Source organism: Vigna unguiculata, chromosome 8 (genome assembly GCF_037176805.1).
Source record: "Vigna unguiculata cultivar grain cowpea cultivar isolate G323 ecotype 2 chromosome 8, ASM3717680v1, whole genome shotgun sequence".
Classification (NCBI taxonomy): domain Eukaryota; kingdom Viridiplantae; phylum Streptophyta; class Magnoliopsida; order Fabales; family Fabaceae; genus Vigna; species Vigna unguiculata.
The window spans coordinates 14,410,385-14,423,154 of NC_140799.1; positions in this window are offsets into that span (position 1 = coordinate 14,410,385).

The window sequence follows — 12,770 nt, forward strand, 5'->3', positions numbered from 1 at the left end:
CACCTAAAATATTTTTACACCCATTTGACATCTAATTTTTTTACTCCTATTTGACAGCTAAAATATTTTTACACCTATTTGACACCTATAATATTTTTACTCCCATTTGACACCTAAAATATTTTTACACCTATTTGACACTAGAGTTTTTTTTACACCCATTTGGTACCTAAAATATTTTTGTACCTATTTGAAACCTGTAATATTTTTACTACCACTTGACAACTAAAATTTTTTTACACCCAATTGAGACATAAAATATTTTTATGCTAATCTCACACCTAAAATATTTTTACAACCATTTGAGGCGTAAAATATTTTACACCTATTTGACATCTGATAACATATTTACTACCATTTGACACCTAAAATACTTTTACACCCATTAGACACGTATATTTGTTTTACTCCCATTTCACACTTAATATATTTTTACACCCATTTGACACCTAAAATATTTTTACACGCATTTGACAACTAAAATTTTTTTACACTCATTTGACGCGTAAAATACTTTTACGACCATTTCACGCCTAAAATCATTTTACACCCATTTGATACCTAAAATTTGTTTATACTCAATTGAGATGTAAAATATTTTTATGCTAATTTCACACCTAAAATATTTTTACACCCATTTGAGATGTAAAATACTTTTACACCCATTTGACACCAAATTTTTTTTACTCCCATTTGACACCTAAAATATTTTTACACCTATTTATAATATATTTACTCCCATTTGACACCTAAAATATATTTACGACCATCACCACAACCACCACTACCACCACCACGACAACCACCATCATGACCACCACCACCACCACGACAACCACTACCAACTCGGGCACAACCACAACCACCACCACGACAACCACCACAACCCAAACCACCACCACCACCACCACCATCATCATGACCACCACCACCACCACCATGACAACCACCACCAACTCGGGCACAACCACGACCACCACCACGACAACCACCATCAACAAAAACACCACAACAATGGTCGCCATCACTGCTAGCACCACGACCACCACCACCACTACAACCACCACCACCACCACGACAACCACCAACACTACCACCACCACCACCACCCAACCACCACCACCACCACAACCACCACCATCACCACTACCACTACCACCACCACCCCGACCACCACCACAACAACCATCACCATTACGACCAGCAACACCACCACCCCCACGACCACGACCACTAGGGCACCACCACCACCACCACGCCAACCACCGCCACCACCACCACCACCACCACTACCACCCTAACCACCACCACCACCACAACCATCATCACTACCACTACCACGACCACCACCATGGCAACCAACAAGGCCATCACCACCACCACTACCACCACCACCACGACTACCACGACGAGTATCGAAACCACTATCACGACCACCATCTCATCCACCTCCACCACCACCGCGGCCACCACCACCACCAATACCATGGCCAGGAACCCCACCATAACCACCACCACCTCCACCATGGCTACCAACACTACAAATTTGACAACTATGCTGACGACGACCGCCACCATCCTCACAGCCACAACCACCACCACCACCACAACAACCACTATGACCAACACCACCACCACCACAACCCCATAACAACCACCACCACCATGGCCACCACCACCACCACTACCACAACCACAACCACCACCACAGCCACCACCCCCACCACCACCATAGCCACCACCACCACCACCACCACCACAGCCATCACAACGACAACCACCACCACAACCACCACATCCACCACCACCACCACCACCACCACCACCATTGCCATCATAACAGCCAGAACCACGGCGACCACGACCACCACAACCACCACCACGGCCACCACCACCACCACAACAACAACAACCACCATCAAAACCACCACCACGGCCACTACCACCACTGCCACCACCACCACCACAACCACCACCAACACCACCACCTCCACCACCACTACGACCATCACAGTCACCACCACTACCACCACTACCATATCCACCACCACCACCACCACCAACACCACAACCACGACCATCACAACAACCTCCACCACTACCACGACCACTACCACATCTACCACCACCACGACCATCACAACGACCACCACCACCACTAGCACCACAACCACAAACACACCACCACCACGACCACGACCACCACTGATGAGTTCAACTTTTTGCCCTCATTCAATATTTAAATTTGGGGATTTAATTGAATTTTCTGTGCTTAAAGATTGATTTAATTAGGATTTGTGATTATTGGATTTATTGAGTAAGTTTGGTAAAAGTGGCGTAAAAATTGATTTTAGTTGCATAAAATATTATTGGATATTTTAACGTTTGTTAATGCAGCTGGAATTTATTTTTGGTCAATTAATAGTGTGATTTTGAAATATTCAAAGTTACAAAATAAGTCCAAAATCAAGAAATTCTGGAAAAGAATAAATCAGGAGCTAAATGCACCCCCAGATTTTATTTGCACACTCCTCCCTAAAGTGGACCACAAAAACCTGTTCTGCACCCCAGTTTTCACTAAGTTGCACCCTTCCTACCACTTAAACTCCACTCAACCAGATCATGCCATGTGGCAATCCCCACCTTTTAAAATTATCCAACCATAAGCTGCCACGTGTCATAATCCTCCACTCACCAAATTGACCACTCAGATCTTGCCACGTCATCATCTCCTCCATCTCACACATGAAACCCTAACCCTAATTTTCCTTCCATCACCATGGCAGCCGCCACCCTAGCCACCAATCTCGCCGCCGGCCACCGCGACGCACCAGCAGCGACAACACCACCGCAACAGCTACGCGCGCCACCACCATCTTCCTCCATTCGCGCCGTCATCTCCATCAACCACCATGAGCACCGCGCCTCCATCTTGTTTCGCGTCAGCCACCGCGCACGAGTTCCCGCGCCACCGTTCTCGCCACCACCACGAATCTGCACCTTGCGCCACCATTGTTTTCCATCTTCACAGCAGCTCTGCACGCCGGAAACATCACCGCAGTTCCGTCATCACCGTTCCCGCTGCAATAGAGCACAATCACCACCTGCGAGCCAGATTTGAACCACCATCTTCGTTCACGGTGCGACAGCAACAACGAGAACAACAACACCTTCATCTTCACAGATCTGCGCTTGCGAGAATCACCGTGAGCCACCTTCGCTTGAACCACCGCAGACCTGCCACAACTTCGCAGCTCCGCAACGCCACCTCCATTCTTCGTCGCAGATCTGAAACTCCGGCGAACTCGAGCCAACGAAGCTTCCCTCCATTGCACCTGTCCTCACCGGAACTGCACCTGCAACGCGCACGCTCGCCGGAGAAGAAGCCGGAGCAGCCGCCGTCAGCCGCGCAGCCAAGGAGAAGAGTGTGAGAGTGAAACCCTAATTTCTGGAGAGAGAATCTGCACTGCCACGTGTCAGCATCTGATAGGCAGTCAACTGGTCAAACTCTGGTCAAACTGGTCAAATTCTGGTCAAATTCTGGTCAATTTTGCAAATATGGTTAAATGAGAGGGGCAGAATTGGAAATTGGACAGGAATTAAGTTGCTAATTAATTAAATAAAAATAAAAGATTTTAGCAACTGACAGATAAAGCCCAAAGTCCAGTGGAAGCCTATATAAAGAGACTAAAGGGAGCAGAATGGGACTGACAATTTGACGACTAACAATTTTAGAACTCACAGCTTAGACACTTATCACTCTCTGGTTTTGGCAGATACCGTCTCCACCACATCTCTCATTCTCTTCTTTTATTTTCTTTCCTTCATCATATTATCATGTATTCCATCAAAGCCATGGAGGGCTAAGCTTTTCAGGGTTGATTCCACTGTAATTTCTTAAATGGATTCTGAGGTTAGATGAATTTATATGTTTTGTTATTTTGATTATTGTTGTGGTTTTTGTTTATCTATGTCCTTTGCTTCTTAATCGAATAGAAAATAATGATTTTAAATCTACATGCATGCTAATCATATGAGTTAAAAGGTTTTTAAATTAAATTGAGACTTTACTTTGATTTTGTTTAGAAACTTTCATTTGATTAAATAAGTTTTTGCCAATAATTGAGACTTTAATTTGATTAGAGGTAATTACTTTAACTAAAATTAGTCAAGACTTTACTTTGATTAATTAAGTTTTCTATTTGTAAAGAAACAAAGGAATAGACATGATTAGGCATAGTAAAATTAATTGAGACTGTACTTTGATTGAATTTACTATGGACAATCTAATAATTCTCACTTTTAATTGAGACTGTACTTTGATTAAAAGTGAGGATGCCAACAAATGAATTGAGTCTTTACATTGATTTATTTGTAAATCAACAACAATGATTAATTTAACAATAATCTCTAGATAACCAATGAAGAATCTTATTTAGAAAAAGCAGTGGAATTGACCTATTTACTATTACTGTGTTTACAATCTTCCGTGTCATTTTCTTTGCATATCAAAACCCCCCTATTTTTATAGTTGCTAGTTTTAAATTGCATTTTTGAGAATCAAATATTTGAGATCAATTCCGTATTCGTTGTGAGACGACTCAGGGTTATCTTAACCCTAACTATTTTCTTCACTACAAACTGGCAATACTGAAGTTGCTAAAGTAGTGGTAATTTGATCGCCTAACGACAGCGATATCAAATTTGGCGCCGTTGCCGGGGAGTACGGTTAGTATTTCTTTTATTTTGATTCTGTTTTTTTTATTTTATTTTATTTTTATTTTTATTTCATTTTTATTTTTATTTTTTATTTATTTTACGCATATACGTTTGATATAGTTTGTTATTTTGTAGTATCTAGTTTTCTGTTAATATATTCCAAGCAAAGTTCTATTTTTGTTTTGATTAAGAATTTCTTTTAAGAAATTTTTTGAGACTAGTTTGGAAAACTCTGTCTAGGAAAGACTTGGTATTTAAGTTGTCCACTGTGACGCACCTCTCTTTCCTGGGAGTAGACCCAACGACATCTTAACTCATTTCTTTCTTGAAATCTTTCTCCAAAACAAGAATAGGAAAAAAAAACACACAGGGAAACACTTTCAGGTGGACTTGCATAGTGCATGACTCGGGCCAATCCGGGTCAATTTTATCAACTTGATTCAGAACTTGAAAGGAACTTGCGTAAATCACGTAGGAGACTTCATCTCAGGTGTTCTACTGAAGGAGCACCATCATCATCTGAACCTACCACTGAAAGTGTACCGCTAGAATCACCTCCGGTGATTAACATATCTTCTGATCCATCACCTGAACCAGAAATTCAAGAAGATAGAATGGAAGAAAGAACAATAAGAGAGTTGGCTTCACCGGATGCAGCAATTACACAAAACATGTGCATCCAATATCCAGATGGAGAATGTGAGCTTAAGTCTGGGTTAATCCATCTTTTACCCAAATTCCATGGATTAGCAGGAGAAGACCCGTACCATCATCTAAAGGAATTTCATGTTGTTTGTTCATCCATGAGACCTACAACAGTGACAGAGGAACATATCAAGCTTAAGGCTTTTCCATTCTCATCGCAAGATGCCGCTAAGAATTGGTTATATTGCCTTCCGCCAGGATCCATTAATACCTGGGAGACTCTGAAAAGATTATTTCTGGAAAAGTTTTTTCCAGCATCTAGAGTTGCTGCTATTCGCAAAGATATTTATGGGATAAGGCAACAAGAAAGAGAAAGTCTTCACGAGTATTGGGAAAGATTCAAAAAGTTGTGTGCTTCCTGTCCTCATCACCAGATAAACGAGCATCTCCTCATTCAATACTTTTATGAGGGATTGAGTATCATGGATAGACAAATGATAGATGCTGCAAGTGGAGGGTCATTGATGGACAAAATGCCAACAAATGCAAGACAATTGATTGAAACTATGGCATCGAACCATCAACAATTTTCCACAAGGAGTAATTCTATAACTCTATTGAAGGGAACCCATGGAGTAGAAGCTTCATATGTTGCAGATCACAAGAAATTAGAAAAAGTCTATCCCTTCTACTTTATGTGGAATTTGTGCTTCTACTAATCATCCTACAGAGGCTTGTTCTATGTTAAAAGAGACAGGGACGTTAGACAATGAACAACCTCAGGCATATGCTGCAAACATCTATGGCAATAATAGACCACCTCGGCAGCAATACAACCATGATTTGTCCTCCAACAAGTACAACCCAGATTGGAAGGAATATCCCAGCCAGAAATGGGGAAATCAACAGCCTCAACACCAACAAGTATATGTTCCACCTCAACAGAGGCAACAACCACAACCAGCGGCAACCTCTGGTGATTCAAACATGGAAGCAATGATGAAAATGATGGCTGACATGATGAAGGGACAAATCAATGAGTTGAAACAGACGATGGAAGCAACCAATCAGAATTTGCAAAATCAGATTGGACAAATGGCAAATGAGTTAAATCAGATGAAGTCTCAACAAGGCTCAAGCAATTTGCCTGCACAAACTGTAATCAACCCGAGAAATGTAAGTGCTATTACTTTAAGATCGGGTAAGCAAATACAAGGTCTTGGGGATGCCCAAGAAGATGAAGATAAGGACAATGAAGTTATACCTAATGATGAAAGAGGAAGATCAGATGAAGCAACACAAGCAACATCTGAGATGCCTGCACCCAGTGATAACTCCAGGTTGGTATCCCCTAATACTTCCTTTGAAAATCCTTCTCCTTATTCTCCTCCTCCTCCCTATCCAAACCGTTTGAAACCAAAAACTAAAAAGATGGAGGAGTTAGACAAAGAAATCCTGAATACCTTCAAGAAAGTGGAGATAAACATTCCTTTGTTGGATGCTGTGAGACAAATTCCTAAATACGCCAAGTTTCTCAAAGAATTATGTACACATAAAAGGCGTATTATGGACAAAGAGGTAGTGAACATGGGAAGAAATGTCTCTAGCTTAATTAAGAAGCCTGCAGTCAGAATGCCACAAAAGTGTAAGGATCCATGTATGTTTTCTGTTCCCTGCATTATAGGAAGTACTAAGTTTGACAATGCTATGTTAGATTTAGGAGCTTCTATTAATGTAATGCCTTTATCTGTTTTTACTTCACTTCATCTTGGACCTCTTAAGTCTACTGGTGTGGTCATTCAGTTGGCCAACCGTAGCACAGTTAACCCTGCAGGTGTGCTAGAAGATGTGCTTGTCCGTGTGGACAAGTTAATTTTTCCTGCAGATTTCTATATCTTGGACATGAAGGATGATGAAGGAATGAGTTCAACAACAATCATCTTGGGAAGACCATTCATGATTACAGCACGTACCAAGATAGACGTGCATGCAGGATCCTTGACTATGGAGATAGGAGATGAGAAGGTGCAGTTCAACGTGCTAGAAGCCATGAAGCACCCAATTGAAGACCATTCTTTGTTTTGTATTGATTTATTGAGTAATGTAGTAAACAATTATGCTTTTGGACTTTTGGACACTTTATCTGGTTTTTCTTCTTCTTTGGATTTTTCTCTTTCGAATATTTCGGGTTCAATTTTAGACGAAAGAGAAAATTTTAAAACAGGTGATGTTGAGGACGCGGTGTCACTATTTGATACCTCTGTGGCGTCCAAGTGTGATGCTGAGGTGGCTGAAATTACCTTAGGCAATAAAATGTTGCCATCTGTGGAACAGCCACCTACTTTGGAGTTGAAACCTTTACCATCTCATTTGAAATATGTTTATCTTGAGAGGGATGGGAAACTCCCTGTTATTATATATGCCTTGCTTACTAACGAGCAGGAACAAAAGCTATTGCAGGTTATCAAAGATCACAAGCGAGCAATAGGCTGGACTTTGGCAGATATTCCTGGTATTAGTCCTTCTTTCTGCATTCACAGAATACTCTTGGAGGAGGATGCTAAGCCAGTGAGGCAACCTCAGAGGAGACTGAATCCTCAGCTGATGGAGGTTGTGAAGAAAGAAGTCACCAAGTTGCTACAAGCAGGTATTATATATCCCATTTCTGACAGCACTTGGGTGAGTCCTGTACATGTGGTTCCCAAGAAATCTGGGATCACCGTGGTCAAGAATGAGAAGAACGAGTTGATTCCTACTCGTATTCAGAATAGCTGGAGGGTCTGTATTGATTATAGAAGACTAAACCAGGCCACCAGGAAAGACCACTTTCCTTTACCATTCATGGACCAGATGTTAGATCGATTGGCAGGTAAGTCTCATTACTGTTTTCTTGATGGATTCTCTGGGTATTTTCAGATTTGTATTGCCCCAGAGGATCAACATAAGACTACTTTTACTTGTCCATTCGGTACATATGCTTATAGGAAAATGCCATTTGGCCTTTGCAATGCTCCCGGAACATTTCAGCGATGTATGATGAGTATTTTTACAAATTTGTTGGAGCATTGTATTGAGGTTTTTATGGATGATTTTAGTGTATATGGTTCATCTTTTGATCACTGCTTGTCTAATCTTGCTAGAGTCTTGGAGAGATGTGAAGAAACTAACCTTGTTCTAAATTTTGAAAAATGTCATTTTATGGTGGAACAAGGTATAGTTTTAGGTCACGTTGTTTCCAAGAATGGTATATCTGTAGATCCTGCTAAAATTGATATTATTTCACAATTGCCTTACCCCTCTTCTGTGAAAGAGGTTCGATCTTTTCTTGGACATGCAGGATTTTACAGGAGGTTTATCAAGGACTTCAACAAGATACCCAACCCTCTCTCCAACTTGTTGCAAAAGGATATAGTATTTGACTTTGGAGAGAGGTGCAAAGATGCATTTGATACATTGAAAAAGGCGCTTACCACCACTCCTATCATCCAACCACCTGACTGGACATTACCGTTCGAGTTGATGTGTGATGCATCAAACTTTGCAGTAGGAGCGATGCTTGCACAAAAAGATGGGAAGCTATCACATGTGATATATTATGCTTCCAGAACGTTGGACACAGCGCAGGCTAACTACACCACGACTGAGAAGGAATTATTGGCTGTTGTGTTTGCCTTGGACAAATTCAGACCGTATATACTTGGTTCCAAGGTAATTGTTTATACTGATCATGCAGCATTAAAATTCCTTCTGAAGAAAGCAGATTCGAAACCGAGGTTGATCAGATGGATGCTACTGCTCCAAGAGTTTGACATTGAGATTCTAGACAGAAGTGGAGCACATAACTTGGTAGCCGATCATCTTAGCAGGATTGAAAATGGAGAAGATAACATTCCTATTAAGGATGACTTTCCTGATGAAGTCCTCCTAGCATTGACTGTTGTGAAAGGTATGTTTCCTGAACCTTGGTTTGATGACATTATTAATTATTTGGTTGTTTCTGCTATTCCTCCTTCCTTCTCCAAATATGAAAGAATCAAGCTAAAAAGTGAGGCAAAGTACTATATCTGGGAAGACCCAATCTTATGGCGCATTGGTAGTGACCAAGTCATAAGGAGGTGTGTTCCAGATATCGAGATACCTCATGTGCTTGAGTTCTGTCATTCATCTCCTTTTGGTGGACATTATGGCACACAAAGAACAGGTAGGAAGGTGTTGGATTGTGGATTATATTGGCCTACTATTTTTAAAGATGCACAGAGGGTATATGAAAATTGTGAGCAGTGCCAAAGGGCAGCCAGATCCATTACAAGAAGGGATGAAATGCCTCAACAACCCATGCTTTATTGTGAGGTATTTGATATTTGGGGTATTGATTTTATGGGTCCTTTTCCTCCTTCTTTTGGGTTTTCTTATATTTTGCTTGCTGTAGACTATGTCTCCAAATGGGTGGAAGCCATAACTACAAGGACTAATGATTCTCGAGTTGTTATGAGTTTTGTCATGTCTAACATTTTCTGCAGATTTGGGATACCACGAGCCATCATCAGTGACCAGGGGACTCATTTCTGTAATAGGCTACTTGAGAACATGTTGAAGAAGTATGGGGTGACACATCGCATTGCTACACCATATCACCCCCAAACCAATGGACAAGCAGAGATCTCTAACAGAGAGATTAAAAAGATACTAGAGAAAGTAGTGAAGCCTAGTCGAAAGGATTGGGCAACAAGATTGGATGATGCACTTTGGGCACACAGGACAGCCTACAAAACACCTATAGGTATGTCACCTTTCAGGGTGGTTTTTGGAAAGGCTTGTCATCTACTTGTGGAGATTGAACATCGGGCCTATTGGGCTGTGAAAGCATGCAACTTGGATTTGGAAGAAGCAGGAAATAAGCGAAAGCTTCAGTTGCAAGAACTAGAGGAGATTAGGCTAGCAGCCTATGAAAATTCAAAGTTCTACAAAGAGAAAACCAAGAAGTTCCATGACCAAAAGCTTGTGGCTAGAAAGGATTTCAAGGTAGGCCAAAAGGTGTTACTATACAAATCCAAGCTTGGTCACATGAGTGGTAAGTTGCGTTCTACTTGGGAAGGACCATACATTGTTACAAAAGTCTTCCCTTATGGAGCAGTGGAGATCAAGGAAGAATCTTAAGCAAGAACTTTTAAAGTTAATGGGCATCGTCTTCGGATATTCAATGAAAATCAAGATATGCTGAATAAGACGATGGATGGGATGAACTTGACTTCTCCCTCATACCTTCCACCTTGAGGAGGTAAGTACACTTCATACTTTTTCTTTGCATTTTATACATATTGAATACATTGAGGACAATGCATGGATAAAGTGTGGGGGTGTGGGGAGATTTCCCCCTTTTCTGTTTTTGTTTTCTATTTGTTTTGTTTTTCTTTTTCTAATTTTGTTTTCTGTTTGTTTTTATTTAAAAAAAAAAGAAAAAAAAAAGTTTCTGTTTTCAATAAAACATATTGACATTGGATTTTTGGATTTGATTTACTAATTGGAACGGTCATAATTCTGGGAAAATAAAAGTCATGTGCTATGAGTGGATTGTTTTCTGTGATTTACTTGATTGAGTTGATTTGAGAGTTTCTGGAATAAATCTTTTGTGAAAGAGTTTTTGACCTTGTGAGTTTTGAGCTTTATTGTAAGGATGAACTGCCATGTGTCATTCCTATTTTTCTTGTGTGATTTGCTCATGTCTTGTTGGTACTCAAATGTTTAGCTTGATTCTGTTGTTTTGCATCTTAGGTGAACATGCATGATTTGATATGACTGAGGCATTTCTTGTTTTAGCTACTTGGCCAAATAAGCTAACCATGACATTGATCCATTGGTAGCCCCTTGAGCTTAAACCTCTTTTTCTTGTTTTGAGCATATTGTTAAACCTTAAAAAGAAAAAGACCATGTTTGTCCTTAGGGAGAAAGAAGGAGCTAGTGGATTATGTTGAGATTGGTTGAGGAATAAAGTGTGGGGGTGAGTATTTCCCCCACAAAGTTGTAAAAATGGCAAAAAGGAAAATAAATGTTGATGACAGAGTGTTGTAATGAAAAATAATTGTTGTCTGAAAAAGAGCAACAAAGGATAGAAGAAAAAAAAAAACAAAGAAAAAAGGATTGTTTTTGAAACTATGCTCCATAACTCTTTCTTCCTTACTATTTCAAAAACACACAAATCCTAAAGTTTTTCCTACCTTTGCCTTGGCCTCATTATAACCTGTTAAAAGTCCTCATGATTTTTGAATGCATGTTTTCTGAAAGCTGTGAATATTAGAGTCTTGCTAAGCATTGAGAGTGTTTACTTGCATGGGTATTTTGAGTGAAAACACAAGCCAAAACACTTGAGCGAATCTTGGTGAGAAAATATATATTTGACTTGAGTGTTTCTCTTTCATATTTGATTATCTTGTAAACTCAAAAGATTAACTCATGTGTGAAAAACAGAATTTCATCCATTTGTTTGTGCATGATAACATGATTTCTAGAAGATTGATCTGTTTCCATTGGTATTCATTTCTTTAATCCACTGAAAATATGGAATAGAAGACCTCAGAAAAAAGTTTTGAAATTGTTAAATTTTGCCCAGGAGTGCAAAAGGATAAGTGTGGGTGTGTGATGAGTTCAAATTTTTGCCCTCATTCAATATTTAAATTTGGGGATTTAATTGAATTTTCTGTGCTTAAAGATTGATTTAATTAGGATTTGTGATTATTGGATTTATTGAGTAAGTTTGGTAAAAGTGGCGTAAAAATTGATTCTAGTTGCATAAAATATTATTGGATATTTTAACGTTTGTTAATGCAGCTGGAATTTATTTTTTGTCAATTAATAGTGTGATTTTGAAATATTCAAAGTTACAAAATAAGTCCAAAATCAAGAAATTCTGGAAAAGAATAAATCAGGAGCTAAATGCACCCCCAGATTTTATTTGCACACTCCTCCCTAAAGTGGACCACAAAAACCTGTTCTGCACCCCAGTTTTCACTAAGTTGCACCCTTCCTACCACTTAAACTCCACTCAACCAGATCATGCCATGTGGCAATCCCCACCTTTTAAAATTATCCAACCATAAGCTGCCACGTGTCATAATCCTCCACTCACCAAATTGACCACTCAGATCTTGCCACGTCATCATCTCCTCCATCTCACACATGAAACCCTAACCCTAATTTTCCTTCCATCACCATGGCAGCCGCCACCCTAGCCACCAATCTCGCCGCCGGCCACCGCGACGCACCAACAGCGACATCACCACCGCAACAGCTACGCGCGCCACCACCATCTTCCTCCATTCGCGCCGTCATCTCCATCAACCACCATGAGCACCGCGCCTCCATCTTGTTTCGCGTCAGCCACCGCGCACGAGTTCCCGCGCCACCGTTCT